This window comes from Gavia stellata, chromosome 3 (assembly GCF_030936135.1).
Source record: "Gavia stellata isolate bGavSte3 chromosome 3, bGavSte3.hap2, whole genome shotgun sequence".
Taxonomy (NCBI): domain Eukaryota; kingdom Metazoa; phylum Chordata; class Aves; order Gaviiformes; family Gaviidae; genus Gavia; species Gavia stellata.
This window is the reverse complement of record NC_082596.1, coordinates 103,185,707-103,208,319: the sequence shown is the minus strand read 5'-3', so window position 1 is coordinate 103,208,319 and position 22,613 is coordinate 103,185,707.

Here is a 22,613-nt window from a genome sequence, read left to right as displayed (position 1 = left end):
TAATGTAACTGTATTCATTTCATAGAATCATTTAGGTTAGAAAATTCCTTTAAGATCATCAACTTCAACTGTTAACCTAACACCACCAAGTCCACCACTAAACCATGTCCCAAGTGCCACATCTACACGTCTTTTAAATACCTCCAGGGACAGTGACTCAGCCACAGAATCACAGAATCACTAAGGTTGGAAAAGACCTCCCTGGGCAGCCTGTTCCAATGCTTCACCACTCTCTCAGGAAAGAATGTTTTCCTCATATCCAGCCTAAACCTCCCCTGGCGCAACTTGAGGCCATTTCCTCTTGTCCTGTCACTCGTCACTTGGGAGAAGAGACCAACACCCACCTCACCACAACCCCCTTTCAGGTAGTTGTAGAGAGCGATGAGGTCTCCCCTCAGCCTCCTCTTCTCCAGACTGAACACCCCCAGCTCCCTCAGCCGCTCCTCACAAGACCTGTGCTCCAGACTCCTCACCAGCTCCGTCGCCCTTCTCTGGACACGCTCCAGCACCTCAATGTCCTTCTTGTAGTGAGGAGCCCAAAACTGAACACAGTATTCGAGGTGCGGCCTCACCAGCGCCGAGTACAGAGGCATGATCACCTCCCTACTCCTGCTGGCCACACCATTTCTGATACAGGCCAGGATGCCGTTGGCCTTCTTGGCCACCTGGGCACACTGCTGGCTCATATTCAGCCGGCTGTCGATCGACACCCCCAGGTCCTTTTCCACGGGGCAGCTTTCCAGCCACTCGTCCCCAAGCCTGGAGCATTGCCTGGGGTTGTTTTGACTCAAGTGCAGGACCCGGCACTTGGCCTTGTTGAGCCTCATACAATTGGCCTGGGCCCATCCATCCAGCGTGTCCAGATCCCTCTGCAGAGCCTTCCTGCCCTCCAGCAGATCAACACTCCTGCCCAGCTTGGTGTCGTCTGCAAACTTACTGAGGGAGCACTTGATCCCCTCATCCAGATCATCAATAAAGATATTAAACAAGACCGGCCCCAAAACTGAGCCCTGGGGGACTCCGCTTGTGACCGGCCACCAACTGGATTTCACTCCATTCACTACGACTCTCTGGGCTCGGCCGTCCAGCCAGTTTTTTACCCAGCAAAGAGTGTGCCTGTCCAAGCCACGATCAGCCATTTTCTCCAGGAAAATGCTGTGGGAGACAGTGTCGAAGGCTTTACTACAGCTCAGGCAGACAACATCCACAGCCTTTCCCTCGCCCATGAGGTGGGTCACGTGCTCATATAAGGAGATCATGTTAGTCAGGCAGGACCTTCCTTTCATATACCCATGCTGCCTTCAAGACTACTGTATATAGGCCAGGGTTGCTAGCGAGTGTGTGGAGCACCTTCATTTAAAAGCTCTCCAATGGGACGGAATCACAGAATCACAGAATCTCAGAATCACAGAATCACTAAGGTTGGAAAAGACCTGTAAGACCATCAAGTCCAACCATCAACCCAACCCCACCATGCCCACTAAACCATGTCCCGCAGTGCCATGTCCACACGTTCCTTGAACACCTCCAGGGATGGTGACTCCACCACCTCCCTGGGCAGAAGATCATTTCAGTTTGATTTCTGGAATAACAGTCAGGGATTGATAGAAGAAAAAAGGTTTTTCCGTTTGAGAAATTGGAATGAGGGAAACTATACTGGAAGATTCTGGAGTTTGGGGAGTAGAAAATTGATCCCTTCAAAATGTAGCAAAAGAGTGTTTCAAATGGAATTGTGTTCAGTCCAGTTGACTCCTTCAGCCATCCTAATGATCTAAATTCGAGTCTAAACTCAAGTGTCTAAATATAAAGTCTGTCACACCTGTACCATGGTAGAGACAGGCCGTGCTCGTGCCAGTCAAAATCTGGTCTTCTTTCTGGCCGTGGCTCACCATCCAAGAGGACAAATAACAGCATTTGGCAAGTGATGACACATCTATGTCTGAAGACAGATAAAATGGATATTCATTTTGCTATTCAACTCAGGCTTCAGTATCAGCAGTGCACCTGCCTGCGTACCGTAAGCGTGGGTTGGAGATAGAAAAGGATGTGTTGCAGAACATTGAGAATGCCATATGGAAATTCTCCTGTGGATTATCCCACTGCATCATCGAGCTGCTTATAGGATTAGTTACTTCTCCATATGGTGTTTAAGGAGCAAATTGCTACCGGAATATTTTCCAAAGGTTATTTTTATGTTTTGCAGTACTATGGGAGCGTGTTAAAAATTACACCATAACTTGCACCTACAGTGAGGTATTTTAAAGCACCCAAAGAGCTTTATGCTTTTTCCTCCGCATTTTAGCAATTATAATACTGTCTGAGTTAGTCATCTTGGAAGAACTGTGTAATTCATTCACTGCTATACATACATTTCCGTATGAAAACAGTCTGCAAGCTTTGCAAAAATGGGTGTGGGCGGTATGAAATGATTTATGCTGGTAATTGACAATTATGCAGTTGCTTCTAGTTTCAGCCAGAAAAAAATCAATGTAGACTGGCAGATAAAATGAAAAAAAGAAAGGGGAAGGCATAAAATTCCATTTTTTGCGACCAGTTTGTGTCACGCTGTTTAAATCTGCTTTAGTTAAACTAGCTAAAACTAATCAGTTTTAGCTAAAATAAAATCATTTTATTCTTGCTATTCCATATATTAGCTAGCAATCCTGTCAAGATGACATTGTAATTGTGTGAATCACAGATCAATGCCTATTCCCATTTGTACCTACACTTGAGTGACATGAGTGAATTAGGGTAGAACTTTGCTAGTATGCATTAATCCTGAATACTTCTCAAAATACCTTAATAAAAATGTCAAAAGGTACTTTATTTATTTATATATGCATAATTTACATATTAACTTTAACAGCAAAATAAGTTATTAGAGAACTCTGGTGTCTTTGCTAGGAGAGGAAAAGCCACACGCGTCTGAGATGAATGGAGAGAGGGACTCACGGTTTTTGATGAGAACGAGGAGTAGTGCACGGGGCCGAGGCAGCGGGGCGAGCAAGAGCGAGTGCTGCCCGCCAGCTCCTCGCTTGCACTGAGCTGGCTGAGCTTATGCCATAGCCATGGGCTACACCCAGCCCAGCCCAGCCCAGTCCTGCTCATCCCAGTCCGTCCCAGCCCAGTCCTGCCCATCCCAGTCCATCCCAGCCCAGCCCAGCCTGCTGAGGCACACGCTGACCTGGGGCCCTGGGTCCTCCATGTGCAGTAGTCCTCCTCACCATCACTACACAGGGACACAAGGATCAAATGAAACTTCTTGTTAGGCAGCTTTAAATAATATACGTGATAGCAAAATAACTTGTTAATTTTGATATCGTATACAACAGATTAGAATTCAGATCCTAAAGAATAATTTTAAAGCTCCCCCACCATATATTCCCAAATTCATAGCTAAATTCTTATTGTCTTTGATAACTACAACTGAAAAAAAAAAAAAAATTACTTTTCCCTTTAAAATGCTGACATTTACTTTTCTTGGGTAGTGAAATTAAACCAGACCTTGAAAATCACTAAGCACCTGATCTCTCTCCTGATAGCCAAATTATATATATATATACACACACACACACACACACACGCACAAAACACAGCGAGATCCAAGTAGAATTTAGTGACCTAAATCGAGACTGAAGATACATCAAACTAAAACTGAAACTGGAAAAAATGTATTGACCGCTTGGAAGCATGTAAACATTGTGTACATTCATGCTTCAGCTTCCTGGGTTCCTTCAGCACCTGCTTCTTCCTAAATCCTCAGCCATCCTGGTGGATTGGCATCCTCCAAATCCCTGCTCCTCTGGTGGAACGGAGGCGGGATGCGGGTATCGACACCCAAGTCGAGCCATGAGCCCCTCACCTTTCTGGGTGCCTACGCTCTTCGCTGGGAAAGCCTGAGAATAAATAACCTTTCAGAAACGTAATGAAGTCCTACGCATAACGTCCTAAAAGGAGAAAATGAAGTAGTAGCTTGGTTTAAAAATGCTGTTGCTAGTGCCCAATAGGTAAATCAAGTAATACTTAGCGATATCACAAATTAAATGATGTAAGTGATGCCCTTTATGCATACCTGTACACCTTACAGGCACTACTAATTACATTTTAACTCAGTAAATAGCAAATAAGGAAGACATAATAATGAGATGAAAGCTGGGGAAGGGGGAACTGTCAGTCTACTTTAGCAAGCTGCCTTTTATTACACATCAGAGACATTTAGGGGTGCAAGAGTATTTTCAAAAACAGAAGCAAAATTTTATCTTTAAAACGCTTAGAGGGTCTGAAAGTCATCCGGGGTGGTTTTTGCTGTCCTGTACATCCTAGCTTTGAAGATGTGAGAAAAATATGGAACAAAATCCTAAAATGGTGCTTTAAATTCTTCTGCAATTCCTAAAGAAAAAGCTATTTATCAATGAAAGTTTATTTACTTATTTATTCAACAACTATGACTATACCTATCCAGCAGTAGTAAGAACAACAAGTTGCTGAGCCAACAACTGAAATTAAATTAACATCATAACTTTAGCATTAATAACAGAAGGGAAGTCTGCAAAATGCTAATATGGTCATTTTGCTGAAAGCTGAGGAAAACATTAAAAAAATAAAAAATCTCATGAGAGCAACATGTCGGGGAGCTGCAGAACACAGCAGCCCGACAGCGGCGAGGCTGCTGCAGCTCCATGCCCCCGGGTCCCAGCCGCCGCAGGGCTGAGCACCTCTTCCCAGGGGACACGGGCAAGGGCCGGCAGAACAACGCAGCAAGAAGCACTCGGCACGCACACGAACGGCACCAACCGCCTCCTCCTGCTCCCCTCGCTGGCTGCGCAGGGTGGAGGTCTCTTAGTGGATCTGCGGAGAGCGTAGATTCCTCCGGCAGCCAGGCTCAGGCAGTCTGTCCAGCCATCAACCAAAATCGAGTCATCAAGAAGTTCTGGTGCCGTGTACCATTTTGAGCCAAGTCTAGGACTGTTTCCAACATCTGATCGGTTCTTTGTCCAGGAACATGTTACTGCAAGACCTAAAATTAAGATAAAAAAAATACTTCAAAATGAAAGTTTAGTTCATATAGATTTGAAGTTAGCATTATCACATTTAATAAATCAGTATTATCTATTTAATACTAAATCAGGTAAGTAGAAAGGCTGAAGTGCTACAGCAAAGTAAAAATACTCCAACAGGAAATGGCAGATTATTTCATCTATGCTAATTAAACCCTGAAATTACTGGAAGTTGCTAGCTAGCTGACTATATCGCTTAGGGAGAAAAAGTGAAAACAGGTAGAATATTGCCTTCAAATTAGTTCAAGGTGACCCACTCATTGCAGGAGTTTAAAGAAACAGCTTGAAGCAAAGTTGGGACTTGGTGTTATTTTGACAGCTTGTGAAGGATTGGGAATGTACCAAAAGGCTGGGATAGTGGGCAGTGATTCTTTTGAAGAAGGACAAAGGAAGGAGATAAGAAATTGTCACAGAATTATAGAATCACAGAATCACACAATCGTTAAGGTTGGAAAAGACCTGTAAGATCATCAAGTCCAACCATCAACCCAACACCACCATGCCCACTAAATCATGTCCCACAATGCCTCGTCCACATATTCCTTGAACACCTCCAGGGATGGTGACTCCACCACCTCCCCAGGCAGCCTCTTCCAATGCTTCACCACTCTCTCAGGAAAGACATTTTTCCTAATATCCAGCCTGAACCTCGCTGGCGCAACTTGAGGCCATTTCCTCTTGTCCTGTTGCTAGTCACTTGGGAGAAGAGACCAACACCCACCTCCCCACAACCCCCTTTCAGGTAGCTGGAGAGAGCGACGAGGTCTCCCCTCAGCCTCCTCTTCTCCAGACTGAACACCCCCAGCTCCCTCAGCCGCTCCTCACAAGACTTGTGCTCCAGACCCCTCACCAGCTTCGTCGCCCTTCTCTGGACACGCTCCAGCACCTCAATGTCTTTCTTGTAATGAGGGGCCCAAAACCGAACACAGGATTCAAACCAGCGCCGAGTGCAGGGGCAGTGCATATACCAGTCAATTTTGTTTTGATTGTTTGGGGAAAAAAAAACCTTGGAATGAATCGTCCAACATTATTTTTGAGTACCACCATGAGAGCAAGCAAGAGTCAACATGCATTTTGTCATGAGCGAGCTGTGGCAATTTCCCTTCACAACAACTGAAGCAAGGAAAATTCAGGTTGAGCATCAAAAAAAAAGCTTTCTAAAGATAAGACTAGTGAAGTAATGAAATGTATTGCCTAGGGAAGTTGTAGAACATCCAGCAGAAACAGTCTGGCAAATCTTTCAGAAATAATCTGGACAAATGTTTGCCAAGCACATGGATATGGTTTATTTCACTTTGGAAGAGTTTGATGATTTCCGGAATCTTTTTCAGGCCTGTTTTTCTCTGATTCTTTGCACAGACCTCCAGGCTATGTCTTGGGAACCAATGCGGCCTTCGCTAGCAAGGCAGAGACGACTCTAAAGGGCTTTTGGCTGTAAAGGGCAGGTCTGAAGGGGCTCATAAACAAACCTGAGGCACTGAAAGCACCCTTGTTCTGGCTGGACCTCTGGAAGTGAACGCCTGTAAGTGTGCTCTGGAAGAGAAACCCGGCAAAGAAGTGTTGACATTTTTCAGCCTTTCTGGGCATTAAAACCCAAAAGTTACGTTTTCAACCTCAGAATAAGACGCAATCGCCGCAAAAGCCAGCAACAAATGGAACTGTTTCATCTCTAGGAAACACTCTGCATTTGAGAACATTTTCTAAATGTCAAGACTCATTTCCCACATTTAAAACCTCCCGGATTTCATCTCTTTCTAGCACGAAGTTCAAACTCCTCGTTGTGCATCTGTTCCATCCATTTTCTGTGTGACACATACCTATGTTTTAAGATATAGTAGAAACAAACTGGGATTATGTATCATAGAAGTTATGGCCTCAAATGCTACAAACGAGATAGATAGAAAAGGAGGGGTTTTCTTAATTCACTTATGATGTAGTCGCAGGAGAAGTTCTGTGAAATTAATTGCTAGATCTTACCAAGTCAACTTAAACTTTGTAATAAGTTCATTCAACGGTCAATGAAGGTTCCCATGACTGTCTTTTGCCTTGGCACAGGCACTCTATATGCTGCAGTGCCGTATTCACGGTCAACCACGGCAGCAACCCCTACTGCTCCATAATATAAGGGATTTTTGAAAAAAAAGCCAATAAAAATAGCCTGTCCTCGTCATGAAAACCAAAGGAATTATAGATACTATGAAAGAAGTGAGAAATAACCCTGCAGAACTAATTCCGAAAAAAATAGTTATATATACACCTTCCTTTCTCTATTGCTACTGCAGATGCTCGAGTGTATGACTGACAACAGTAAATCTTGGCAAAATCTGTGCTTTGAGTTAAATATATTTATAGAACTATTTTCTTCAGAATAACATATAGCACAGGCCTAGCTGAGAAAGCACAGTGCAGAAAATACATAGCTAAATAAAATGACCTAGATCCCCAAAGACAGAAAAGAATTAGTTCTGCACACTTATGAATAGATGTGCAGTAGTTTATACTCTTGAATGTAGGATATTACAAAATTAAATAATATTTTATTTAATATTTCTAGTAATTATTAAAAAGTATCAAACTACTTATTTAAATTAATTGCTAAAACGATTGTTCAACTATTTTCTTATTTAATCTTAAATGTCAAGTGGCAAAAATCGGGAAGGTTTCGAAAAAATGTTATGAATAAAGGCAGTTTAGATTAAGAATCCTTTCTAGGAATACGTATAATTTATCGAGAAGTTATCCTTGCTAGGTTTCTGCCTTGCTTCTGGATCATTGATTTTATAACCACCTCAACTATCAGCATTGGTAATTAAAAGATGTAACATTCTTTTGTGAAGTACAACACAACCGAACAGACATTATTTATTTTTGTCACAGTCTTTCTATCCTGTTTAGCATTTTCTATGTACAAGTGGATAAATCATGAACCACGCATTACCAATTGCGAGGTATTAGGATTAATAGAGTAGGACTTCTGAGCAGAGTGATATATTATTCCTGAGACTAAATATAATAAGGTGTTTTGTATGCAACACGAGTTGTCCAATAAATGCTACATTTTCCTCATTCAAACCCATGGCAGATCGACTAACTACAAGGAGAAGAGGTTATTCTTAATCCAGAATTTGTTATAAAAGAGATTGTTTTTCAAACAATGAAAATTCCTCGCCGAGATCAGCAATGCAGTGGCACAATTCTTAACGAAGATAGTTTTAGTTTTTAATGTCTATGTGCTGCTACTGCTTTACTTTCTGACCCAAATATTTTAATATATAGATATGCAAGATCACTTGCAACAAAAAGTATAAAATTTAAACAACCATAAATTATCAACTGTATGTCACTGCAGGTAGTTTTACAGTGACTCATTTTTGTGGTAGCAAGGCTGAATTTCTACTGGAATTTCCTGATGTCATGTCTGATGCAATGAACCCTAAAACAAAAAGGAAATTCTTCTCATTGACTTGTGTTCCCATGCTTTCATTTGAAAATAATTTGATATGGCAGGAGTGGATCAATAAGTCTATCAGTAGCGTTACTAATTAACTCCAGCAGTTGGGGGTTTTTTAAGAAAAAAATACCAAAACACAATCCTTATTTCTTATCAAACCATCTTTTTTGTGCTAATGGCCATGAACTCACTGATCACTATGAACTGTATTCTGTTAAAAGAGATCAACTCCTCCTAGGTCTTATTCTGAAGACTACTCTTTTGTTTCACCAACTTCTTAAGTAAAATTGTTTTTGATTACGATTTAAGTAAATGAATAAACTATGAAAATTATAATCTTAGACAGATTCGTAATGGACACTTTTCTCCAGTCCCATAACGTATAAGGGAGTCTGAATGTTTATTGCTTTAGTTTGAAAAAAAGGAAATTAAAACCCTCTGTATCACGTAGATCATGTTCTTTTCTAAGCTCTCTTTAAGAAACAACAAACAAAACCAGAGAGATAACTATCTGCAAAATTACAGGCTTGCAAGGAAAAATATTTCAAAGCCATATAATTCAGATACTTCAAAAGTTCTTTTCTCTATAAAAATTTCAAGTAAATTATAGACTTGAACAAAAATTAAGTACAACATAACTCCTTTCTCCCCCAAAAAGAACCCTAAAAGGACATGACTGAGATTTTCTCATTAAGAGATAAATATATGAAAAGTTAGTCCTTTTTACTTGAAAATAATGATACCAGTATACACTCATGTTGAAGTAGCGTGGTATTTTAATACCTATCACAGCAACATTCTCTCCTTGCCACCGAGCTTCCCAGACTTCTCCATTGTGGCCTTAAAGAAAAATGATATCAAATTGTTGAATAATGATGCATATTTCTTTTCAGAGCTGGGCACAGTTTAAGTAGACGTGTGTTAAGGACTTTGGTTGTTTTTCTCTGCAGCTTTTTAGCATTTATAATAAGATTAAAGTTGGGAGATAGTCTCAGGATTTTAAAGTGGTGCAGTGAGTCTTCTGGATAGCAGACCATCTAGCTGAAACATTGCAATAGGTTATTGTAAATAAATTCATTGCCATTGAGTTCTTAAGAAATGATGTCCAGAGAAAGGCGACGAAGCTGGTGAGGGGTGTGGAGCACAAGTCTTGTGAGGAGCGGCTGAGGGAGCTGGGGTTGTTCAGTCTGGAGAAGAGGAGGCTGAGGGGAGACCTTCTCGCTCTCTACAGCTACCTGAAAGGGGGTTGTGGTGAGGTGGGTGCTGGTCTGTTCTCCCATGTAACTAGCGATAGACAAGAGGAAATGGCCTCAAGTTGCGCCAGGGGAGGTTCAGGCTGGATATTAGGAGAAATTTCTTTCCTGAGAGAGCGGTGAAGCACTGGAACAGGCTGCCCAGGGAGGTGGTGGAGTCACCATCACTGGAGGCGTTCAAGGAATGTGTGGACGTGGCACTGTGGGACGTGATTTAGTGGTGGATTTAGCAGTGTTAGGTTAATGGTTGGAGTTGATGGTCTTAAAGGTCTTTTCCAACCTAAATGATTCTATGTCTCTCTGATGCCTAAAGCAAAAATCTTCAGTGCTGGGGAAGAATTAAGATAGTAGACTTCCACTCTCAGTTAAAAGATTTATTGCCATCTTGCGTCTTTGATCTTCAGTAGGGAAAGTAGAGTGGACAACTGTTCTTTCTCATTCTCCCTCTTCCAACAGTGCTGATCCTTCCCAAAATCTTTAATTCCATTGCAGCAGAACAATAATTAATTGAGGTTCCAGCAAATATATTCTTATTCTTATAGGCCCAAACAGGAAGCTAGAACAGTTGAGTGGTTCCCTTGACCAGGCTCACAGGAATGAAAAAATGACGTGCATTATTTGTTAATGAGAAAAAGAAACAAAGAAGCCAAAAGCCTAACAGAAAAACTCTTACATTGGTACATGGAAAGCACAGTATCACCCAGACTAGCTCCACCTTCCACCTCAATGAACTAATTACAATGATGCAATCGCGCAATGCATTGCAATTTTAGTAATCCCCTCCAGTGTATCTCCAGCGATACACTATTGAATACTTTAAGATTAGAAGATGACTTGAGAAACAGAGATGGTTTCTAATACTAAATTGCAGTTTTACTTCACCTGTGGTATAGATGCATGGAATATGGAAGGCGGGAGAATAATTGTCATTGTAACTTTGCAATTTATTGTCTTTAAATGTGAAATAGCATGGTTGTTTTGGTACCATACATAGGCAGATCACTAAAAACAGCTGAGTAACTATCAAATCCAACCTTCCTTCCAATGAAGAAAATGTGTATCAAATTATTGAAAGGCAAAATAATCTTATGTAACAAGACTTGTAAAGTTTTTAAATTCCGATGTGAATGCTTCACAAGCATAATGTAAGTTCTGACAAAGTGTTTCGATTTGGTGCTTTTACATTTTTGCTGGAAGACATGATTAACTCTTGGCCTACCTACATCTACTAGCATTTTGCAGTTAAAAAAAACCAGTGCTGAGCCACTTCCTGAGGTGCAAGAATAATCCAGCAACTCCTAAGCTTGGGGGAGATTTTCTTTTTCAGTTAAAACAAGGAAATCATTGAAATAGAGCGTAGCTTTTATAGAGAGTTTCAGAATTCTTGACTGGCATCACTTAAATTTCCCCATCCTCCCCCCTCAGTATTAAGAAAATATTATTTTCCAAATCAGCCAGATTTTGCAATGAGTATTAAATGCAATATTTAGACAAGAAATACTTTATTTTATATGATCAGCATCAATGCACACATATAACTGATGCATTTGAGTTTGACCAATTTTGTGACAGGCTGTGATAGCCCAAAATGACAGAATTAGCAGCACTATAACAGGGTTTATGACAACTAAGAAAAGTATCAGCACTGGATTGTATTGCATCAGATACTGGGGAAAAAAAAAACCTACGGCCAGTTTGCATACGTGCTTTTACTTCACCAAATCCAAATTTTCTGCCAGGTCCATAGAGGTATTACAGTTTGTAGAAGCTTTAGAGCTTATTGCAAAGAAAGTAATTGCCTCTGATTAATTGCACTTTAACATGAAGCAGCCACATAAACCAGAGGCAGACAACATTACAGAGCCGCCTGTCTTGTTCCTTCCAGGTACCAAATCAATCTACCTACGTGACTGTCAGGCTCGCCTTGGAAACTAAGGAAACAGAAAAAATAGAACAGAGGCAACAAATACATGTTGTCTGAACATGGCAGTCAAAGAAGAAAATGTGAATTGTTCCAATTTTTTACTAAGTACATTGACAGAAAAGAAAATTTCCAGGTATCGCAGCGAGGAGAATAAAGGCATTAAAAAAAAAAAAGGAAAAGAAAGGAAAAAGGTTTTTAGCCACAGCCTCATTTCTTGGTCAGTTAAGTGAGTCCTCCTTCTCTATAAACTTTTTTTAATATAAGACACATACAAAACGGAGTGTGGGAAGTGCCAAACTTCAAGCCTGGATAGTGCAATGAAGAACTAGACCAAGACTAATAAAAATACTTCACAAGAACTGAATGCTTGTGATCCCCTGCATGGGATAGTTCTGTGTCTTTGTAGATAAGGTTTTTTGGCAAGGAAGTGTCCTATTTTGATCTAAATAGCACAGTCAGTTGCAACAAAACCAGAATCCAAATACCAAAAAACTTCAACAGCATGAAAGCAATAAATCATATCATACCCATGTCAAAATGCTTGCCATATCCAGACAGGTTTTTAATCACACAATAAACATATGAAAAGTAGTTTCATATTTACTAATCTGTTTATTAAATATATTAACCAGAATAATAGAAATTAAAGCACACATACCTTGGAAGTAATGGCTTTTCACTGATCTTCTGATTACGGAGATTTCTGTAATGACATGCAACAACCTGACTTATTGAGGGTACGGTCCTGCATGTCATTTCTCCATATTCCAGAATGATAAAACATCTTTTCTGGAAAACACATGTGTTGCTATTCAGGATTACCGAAGCAAAATTCTGCTGAACCAAGCAGCAATTCTGACAACCACATGAACTCACCTCACAAACGCATTCAAACAGCATGGATTTAACAGCTTCAGCTGTGGAAAAAATGCATATTAAGCTTTTCTAAGCAAAAATACCTACCTTTATACCAGCAGGAGATATCTACCTATGTACCGGCAGAGTTTGGACAGGCTGATTAAATTACAAATGGGTTTTATTTTGCATATTCTACTAAAAACTTAGTCCTTACTAGCTCTACAAAATGAAAACTGAATTAAAACACTGTAGATATTTGTGAGCTACAGGAGCACAGAGGGTCTTTAACCTTGCTCCTCACTGCTCTCTTTTTGTGCTTATGCTTCAAAAAGGGTGCCACAAGTACAATCATAGAGTACCTCAAGTTGGAAGGGACCCGTAAGGATCATCTCCCTGCTCCTCGCAGGAATACCTAAAAATAAACCATTTGACTAAAAGCGTCATCCAGATGCTCCTTGAACTCTGACAGGCTTGGTGCTGTAACCGCTTCCCTGGGGAGCCTGTTCCAGTGAGCGACCACCCTCTCAGTGAGGAACCTTCTCCTGATGTCCAACCTGAACCTCCCTAACACAGCTTCTTTCCATTCCCTCGTATCCTGTCGCTGGTCACCAGAGAGAGGAGATCAGCACCTCTCCCTCCACTGCCCCCCTTGGGGAAGGTGTAGGCTGCAATGAGGTCCCCCCTCGGCAATGAGGTCACCCCTCGGCAATGAGGTCACCCCTCGGCAATGAGGTCACCTCTTAGCAATGAGGTCACCCCTCAGCCTTCTTTTCTCCAAGCTGAACAAACCAAGTGACCTCAGCCACTCCTCGTAAGTCTTGCCCTGGAGACCTTTCACCATCTTGGTTGTCCTCCTCTGGACACGCCCTCATAGTTTGATGTCCTTCTTACACCAAGTATGTAAGGGTTTGCGTTCAACATCAACAGCTCTTCCCTGCGCAAGAGCAACTTAAAATAACAGCATCAGTCTAACCACAAGTAAGATGAAAGTAATTTTCTGATCTGTAGATTTGCTCTCCCGATAGGATGGGCCTACTGTTCCGGACAGAAGTCTTAATTCAAAAGGTCGTTTTGTTCGGTTCATCCGTGGAAGTGCATTTCCTTTTGTCTTAAAGGAAGACAGAACAAAACCAAAGCTGCCTTCATTCTGACCAGTCACGTCTGTGCAAGAGTGATTTTCAAAGCAGAGAATATTTAAAAATTATTATTAAAATGAAGCTGAAAGAGCCCCCAAAGTTAATCTTTGTTAAAAAAAGATATTCCACAGACTACTATTTTTGTTTCAGCTTAAGGAATAAACCCATAGAGCAACATACAATCAAAGGTATATAATATACAGAGCAGCAGATCGGAAAAGATCAGCATTAGAGGTTGATTTCTTGTTGTAGTGAAGAGGAATTGACATTATCATGCAAGCATACAGAATAGTGACAACATTGGGCTCATGCTAGGCATTTGCTCGAACAGAAAAAAAAAAGACGTGCCTATGAAGCAAACAAAACAATAACTAAAATCAAAATGGATAAACTTCTATTGCAATTACAAAAAGGCTGCTGTCTTTGCAGTCGTCAGATACCTGTGTATATGATCTCATACATACACACATTCACATCATCCCACTCTAAGGACAGGTTGCAGTCTAAACACAACTGTTAATGTCATTTTAGACACCCCGGCGCATGCCGGCTGTCACTGCAGTAAGACGTGAGTCTCCCTCGCTTTTGTGTTCTATCAGCCTGCTTAAGTAAATGGGTGAGATATCCCAGGACATTACTATGGCAGTTGAAGCCTTTGTTTAGGCAACTGAACCTACTCTAGATGTATAACTTCGGTACTTGAATTCTGTAAGTGGACTCCAAGTGTGTGAACCACTGGAAAAAGAAAAAGGATGGAGAATCCAGTCCTGTCATCACGAAACACCACAGCTAGCTTTTGAAGATTGCATCAGTAACGAACTTGAATATATTAAAATATCCTGAATGTCCATGTTGTTTACAAAATGGTGACTTTGAAGGCAAGAGCAAAAATGTGCAAGAAGTACCAGGCATGCCTGCAGCTCAACCTGGGGGACTACGAGTAAAACACGACCGTTTCTGTAAAATAAACAAACTCCCATTGCTCAATGCATTCCTGGACTCTTGGGAGAAGATGTGAGAGTACTGTGCTCTAAAGCCACAGAAAACACTAGTAGCTGTAGAGCTTCTGGCAGAAAACCCTCCCCCTTCCCAGGAGGTGCTAACTGCAGCATGACACGACTGCGCATGCATAAAACACACCCGAATGGCAAACCTACTTTTTCCAGTCAGGAACACACAACTGTTAGGGTGGGCAGCCTGGAAACATTGGCAATGCTGGAATTTTCCCGACTGCAGTGAATGTCTGTCCTACCTACAGATACGGTCTTCACGTTCCCTGATACGCTACTCGGCGACAATTGCACTGTGCGTTTGTACCACATGAATTAACTATCGTCCTTTTCTAAGTAACATGGTTTAGTGGGCATGGTGGTGTTGAGTTGATGGCTGGGCGTGATGATCTTACAGGTCTTTCCCAACCTTAATGATTCTGTGACTCTGTGAACTGCGGGGTGAATCGGAGCATGCAGCGGGAGACTAAAACATGACTGCCTCTGCTAACAGAAAGGTTAGAGCTGCCCAGTAGTACTTTACTACAAGAAAAGCTATCATCAGCTGCTTTGCTGTGAAAGCAAGGGAAGAAGCCTCACCACAGACTAGGATGCCAAAGCTCGCTGCTTTTTCTGGCTCCCTTAAGGCATCAGCAAGATGCCCTTTGCAGAACAGAATAATCACAGATGATTTATCCCCTATGTTCACAGCAGAAACATAAACTGCTACATCAGTATTTTCCAGGTCGCTTTATGTCCTTTCACTATACTGGAGATAGGTGATATATAAAAAGAATCATGTTTTCCTCCTACATAAGGAGCCTGTTTTCCTTCAGTGATTGTTGTTGCACTCCTCTTTTCTCTACCAGAGAGCTGTGCTTTCTTCGTATCTCGGTGTTCTAGCTGCCTAGATTACAACAGTCCATGTTTTGGGGTCTTTTTGTGGTTGTTGTTCAAAGTCTATATGAAAACAAACTGATCTGGGATGATTTTCTGTATGAAAGAACAAAAATAACAGTACAGAGAATGCAATACTTGTGTTATCTTCAGTATCACCTTCAAAATAGGATGCATCAGCAAAATTCTGTCTAGCACCTCCTTATAGGCACAGATGGCATGAGAACTGCTAGTGATACAGCTTGGTTTTGTTCTTTCTCACTTTCTTACCCTTTATTTTTCATCCCAGATTTAATTTATCATTTTCACGTCTTTTGAATTTTTATTGCATAAGATCGTGTTTGTGGTCTTGCACAGCCACTTCATTGCGAGCTTCTAAAATACCTACATTATGTTCCTTGCTACGATGCTTTTCTTTCTGTAATTATTTTTAGCTTTTCAGATGACTCCCGAGCCTTCCTCAAGGAAGATGACTTCATTTCTCAGTGTGTGTGTCACTGTCTCAGTGCTGTCTTGAATAGGGTATTGGAGATACTTGCCTGGGGAAAAAGCCATCGGTCCATGCTAAATTGTGCCTAAGCAACATCAAGCGATGGCCAGCTATCTCACCTCCTTTCCTCTCCGTGATCATCTCTGATTCCATACTTTTATGGAAATTTTCCCATGCGTTTCTTTGAGTAGGGCCTGGCGTGAACAGCTTTGCTGGAGAATCAGCTTTGATTTCTTCCATCAATTCTTCAAAGTGTTTCCTTTGTGAAGACTGGATGAGCCAATGTCCCCTCAGCCTGGCCACCCCTTTCAGACCCACGATCACACACACTGCTGGGACTCGTAGCTCCTACTTCCCAAGTACAGGATTCATCTAGGGAGACAGTTCAAAAGAGGCTGCCAGGGAGCCAGAAAAAGCACACAAGTCTATTTGAGGGATTGATTCGTAGCCTAATCAGTCACTCATATGTAAAACATCTGCAATAATTTATAAAGTTACTGCAGTCCAGCTTAGACATGGTAAACGGATCATCTCGAGAGACAACAGCTTCCTGAACTTTGGCCTGTATAAATCAATCACCTCTTAATCATGTCTAACAGATGGACACTGAAGGAAACTCATGTTGGTCTGTATTGAAGCTAACGAGCTAGTACTTCAAAGTGCCATCACTGGTCTTTTGATTTGATTCTTTTTCCATCTGCTTGGTTTTCTTAAGGGCTGTTGTAAATGAAGTATTCTTTAAAGCACAGACTCCAACCCGACCGGCTTTCTGTCTTTTTACAGTTAAAATAGGGATGACATGATAATGACCCTTTCACTCAAGATAACACTGAATGATCTCTAGTCTTGTAACCCTCCTTCCTTTTTCTCCCAAGCAATTTCATTAAAGAAATTATACCTAGCTAGTGTTTGGATATTTCCCAGGACAATATCATAAAGCATTACAGAACTCTTACTTCTCTAAGTCACTCATTGAAATCTTCCAATGGCAACTTATTTCAACCAGAAAATTAATACAGAAGAAATAAAACATTAAAGTTTGCTTTATTTTACTGTATATTTTTTAACTGCTTCATGCATAAAAATCTAGGAGAGATTTTGAACATGAAGGATACTGGAGCCACGGTCCATACCAACAGAGACATTTCATTCAAGCACAGAAGACAGACGTTTCTTACCGTACGTTTCAAGCAGTAAGGAGCCAAAGCAAAAGCAATCACCTGTGAAGTGTTCTGTGTGAAGGGGTGCGCAAATAAGGGAGCTCATGTCGCAAAGGGGCTGCGAAAATTCTTCTCCCCACATCCAAGCAGATGGAAAGCCCTCCAGCCGGACACGCACTCCCACTTACAAGCAGCCAAGCAACCCTGCCTCATTGCTTTATCACTTTCAACGAGGCAGTATAGTGTATTTTTAGAGGGCTGTCATACATGAAGACAGATTTGGGCCCCAACGGTTGCAGGGCAGTGTCAATCATTGACTACATTGTCGGTACTCAACCAAACGTTCAACAGCACAAGCGGCAGGTCGATTCACGGCAGCTGGAAAGTGCAGCCTGACGTTTCCTTTGGATTGAAAAGGCCTGGAAAAAAATAGCTGGGACTAGGAGAATTTGTGTTTAAAAATTACAGTCTATTTAAAAAAAAAGCATTTTTTTTTATGCCAAGGGGCCAAAGGCCATTTATAATGCAACTGTTGATGCCAGTCGAAACCGAGCAACGATAAAGGCAGGACGGCAGGGAGAGGGAGACCTACTATGGGATACAATTTCTCACTAAAGGTTGCTTGTGAAGAAAGTCTCCAAGAGCCAGGCTGGAAGAAAAGCAAGACAGTTGCTCAAGAAATTGCAGAGAAAGACAGGGAGCGAGCTGAGCACCAGTGACTCAACACACATGCTAGCAAGCAGAATTTTGCCGTAGCTAAAAAAGAGGGGGGAAGCAAGCAAGCAAGCGAGATGAGAGCTGGAATTCTCTTACTACATCAGTAAATACACACAAAATGCAACACAAAAATACCAAGGTACTTATTCCCAGCAGAGAAGGTCCACTGGCTGAAAAAGGAGCCAAGCTGTCATTCCCCTTCTAAAAATGAGACTGACGTGACTTGAAAAGCAATAGTACTTAAACATTTATCAGTTGAACCACATATTAAAGAAGTTTCTTTAACTTGAGCCAGGTTTCAAAGGGTCTAAAGAAACCGCCTGTTTTTAATTTAAAAGAAGTGTATTGAATATACTGCCTTTAGCATAAATTCTTTCTTTTTAAAACAATTTGAAAGTATTTTCAGCTGCAGAATGTAACATCTTTGGAAGAGGAAGCAACAAAACCTACATCTGGTTACGGGAAACTGGGAAAATGGCTGCAGCAACACATCATTACCAAGGAAGAAATCATTAAGAGCCTAAACTGTGTAATTTTTCTTTTGCGTTCGAACTCAAAGACTAGCAGAATGATGAACAAAGACAGGTTACTTACCTGGAACTTTTCTTCAAAATGTATTATCTGTTTGTACAGTTACACTGAGATTATCTGTAAGCAAGCACTCGGGTGAATTTTACCACATGAGTTTCCTCGGTGTTTACTTCAAGCCTCCTGCATGCAACTGTGGCAACAATGGAGGGAGCAAAGCACCCACTTCCCCTCTGGAGAATCCTCTTCACCAAAGAAGCAGAAGATTTGGACTTTAAAAGAGAGGGCTGTGAGCACGCTGTATGTACTGACAACGCAGCCTGAAGAAGTTAAAAAAGAAATGTTAAACTTTATTTTACGCAATATTCCCTCCTTCTTCTTCAAGTTCAATACTGTTCCGAGTGTTTTCAGAACTGGGGCGTGCTTACCTATGGTACTAGCAAGGATGTGCACAGCAACGCTGGAGAGGCTGTAAGGCGCTGCGATCGCGTGAGCCTCACAGGAGGAACCTTTGTAAGAAATGGAAATCAGCAGTTTGACACTATTATTGCAGTGAAGAGACTACCAGTCCATGGATCTTTCAGGCACAGAGAGATGGAAATGAGGTTCTCTGTAAGGGTTCAGGTCTGCCAATGCAAAAATATAAAGCCTTCTAACACCCAGTGTGGGAAGCGTTATCTTTGCAAAACAAGCATAGGCAAAGCGGTTTCCTGAAAAAAGGTAAGAAAAAGGTAGCTTGTTTTCGTGAGGAATTGGCCAGAGAGGTTCAGGAACTGAACCTCACTGACCCTTCTGGTAACAACGTCAAAAGACTGTCTTCATGGAATGAGAAATAAGATATCAAAGTTTCAAAAAGCTGCTCTTTCAGGAAGGAGATGTAGGTCAGAGAGCCAATTCCACAGTAGGGTGTTAATGGAAGAAAGCACAGCCTGATTCCGCTCTCTGGAAACATGTAAGAATTAGACAGCGGCTGTGGTGTCGAAGACTTCTTATGTTGCCATTCCTTACCCTGTTCCCGTACCAGTTAAGAGTTTGACCACTGGGACTACACTCATGAGTTTCCCAGCCCACAGCATAGAAGGGAATGGGAATACATGACTCCTGGAAAAATGCATGAATGCAAATTTTAAAGGGGGGATGTCCAGAGCAATAGGTAAGCTGTAAACTCAGAGTCAGCTTGGAATTTATCACCAATTCTCCCTTTACCTCGTCTTTTCTTAAGGCTGTTACTGCTTCTGTCTTTTAGTTTTTTAGATATTTAACTTAAACCCACAATAAAGTAGATGTTAGTCCCTGTGGGCAGGTGACCCACATCAAGAATCGAAACAGCGACCTCCAGTTCTGGCCATTCAAGTTTCTATTGCCCAAGCTGTAAGAGGCAGGCATGTAATCTCAAGAACTGCATTGGGCCACAAATAATTCATGCAGAACAAGTAACTGGGAGTACGTCTACAGCAGCAGGTAATGCAGAGCGATCAGAACGGACGGATAGATTAGAACGGCTAACGCTAAGGACCCTACATCTAGATTATACGTGTTAGGATTTTACTTCAGATCATACTTAACCTGGCCCTTTGGACTGAACAACCCCCTTAAACGTGGTTTGAAGCCATTCAAAGGAAGGCTACTGCGCAGACTTGCTTTCTGAACTGTAGCCCCTTAGTGAGCCGTTAGAAAGGGCCACATCATAGGAGGTTGTGGTGAGGTGGGTGTTGGTCTCTTCTCCCAAGTGACAAGCGACAGGACAAGAGGAAATGGCCTCAAGTTGCACCAGGGGAGGTTTAGACTGGATATTAGGAAAAAGTTCTTTACTGAGAGAGTGGTGAGACACTGGAATAAACTGCCCAGGGAGGTGGTGGAGTCACCATCCCTGGAGGTGTTCAAGGAACGTGTGGACGAGGCATTGTGGGACATGGTTTAATGGGCATGGTGGTGTTTGTTGGTTGATGGTTGGACTGGATTATCTTACAGGTCTTTTCCAACCTTAGCGATTCTGTGATTCTGTGATCATCTTTCCTCCTCTCTCAGGAGGCTGGCAGTATACATCCATTGCCTATTTAAGAAATTTCTTCAGCATGTAAGCTTTATTACGTACATATTTAAGAAGTTACTGCTTGTTACAGGTGGCACCTGCCGTATGACCGACTCCAAGCATGGTCAGCAGCCAACAAAGGGCAATGTGGGGAGGATGAGAGGACAATAGGCTCAATACTTGCAGCAGCCACCCAAGGAGAACACCATGTACCAACTAACCCTGCCCCTCCTGCGTGTTCTTTTGTCTGAGAAAGAAGATGAGCCATATGACTTTCTGGGTGTCATGACTTTCTGGGTCTCGTCACAGTGACTGCTTTGCCCTTGGCCTACCACAAACTCTCCGTATGCCAGATGAACTCAGACTGGTGGCAACACACTGATCTTTAAGATGTGGGGTAAGTGGCAACCGTCACAAAAATTTTCAGACGTGGACAGGCACGATCAAAGTCCTCTGCTGCGTCTTCACCAGGTTCTTCAAGGAGACTGAGAGCCTATACTCCCACCAGTAGCTGGCCAAACGATTGCTGGTGGACACCAGAGCCTGATGTCTCTCTGTCCATCCCCCCTGCCCTCTGTGAGTCACCTAACTAAATCACGTTGCGCAGAACCTCATTCAGTCAAGTTTTGAAAGTCCCCAAGGAACAACAGTCCGTAATTGTTCTGAGCAACCTATTCCCGTGCTTAAGCACCCTCCAGGTGAAGAGCGTTTTCCTTCTGCCCAGTTAGAGGTCCCAGGCTGTGGTGGCCACCTCTTGTCCTTCCTGCTGAACGTTGGTCAGAAGAGTCTGCCTCTGTCTTCCTCGTAGAAAGTACAGGTGACCACTGTGTCGTCTGTGGCCCCTGAGACGATGCAAGTAAGCCTTTCCATCCCACCTGGAGCCGTATGGACTACTTTCTTCAGCAGCTTAGTTGTCTACCTGAAACCCCAGGATGGCAGCTGCATCCAGGATGTCACCTGTATCATCGCTGCCGATGGGCACAGGCACACCAAGTGTCCGCAGCCTCACTGGAGCAGGGAAGCACCTGATTGTATGTCGCTACTTTCGCACTCCATAGGTTTTCATGCACGGATTAAAAAGCAACAGATTTCCAAGACGTACTTGTTAAGGGGAAAACATCCTGTTGGATCCAACAGGCCAAGAGAGGCAAGGCTGCCGGAGCTCTGCATTCCCAGTCCGGCCTGTAGCGAGGCTGAAAATACATTCCCAGTAGGCACACGCACACAGAGAACACGTATGCAACGCGTACATACGTGTACATGGCTGGCCACACAGAGAACCCACAGGAACCAGTGGCCTCGTCCTCCTCCCATCTGGCTGAGTGGGATGGAGGTCTGTCAGTGGGAACGTGTACGTACGGATGTACAGGGTGGATCCCGCCAGCAGCTGGGCTCAGACATGCAGGCGGCCCAGTAGCTGCCCCAGAATCCCAGTCTCCCCACTTGCTGGTACCTGGGGCTGCAGTCCCACTCCAGCTGCTGGCACCTGGACCCGCACTTGCTCCGGTCACTGGCTGTGGAATTTGGATAACGAGGTGGAAGCAAGAACCATTAAGACTGCCCTTGCTATCTCTTGTGCGACCCAGGGGAGTGGAGACCCACCTGGCTAACACAGGGTGCAGATACGGAGGGGGCCCCGAGGAGGCAGGACAGCCCTGCGTGTGGTCAGCAAAGACAGCAAGATAACAGAAACCTGAATGGATCTTTGTTTCTTCCAAAGGCTTCGTGTCCCATCACTGACCTTTGCCTCATTACCGGTGAAATGCATACTCCAGCTGACCCCCCTGCATATGCTCATGAAGATTACAGAGGTCATGCTAAACATATATAACTATAGCACTCATCTCTCCACCCAAATCATGCTACATGTCACATGGGGGGGGAACCTCGTAGTTTTGGGGATAAAAGACAAAGAAAATTATTGTTAAGGTGGGAGAGAAGAACCTCGATCCCTGATGGAGCAGTGGACGGGCTGCGTTCTCTTCCCCCACCCCAGGCAGGGACACCTCTCTGGGTACGCGCTGCACCTCTCACCCTCTGGGTGAAAGTTATCCCCGGGTTGTTGTATCAGTATCGAGTTTGCTAGCAATATTAACCTTAATTAGAAGCACTATTGTAGTT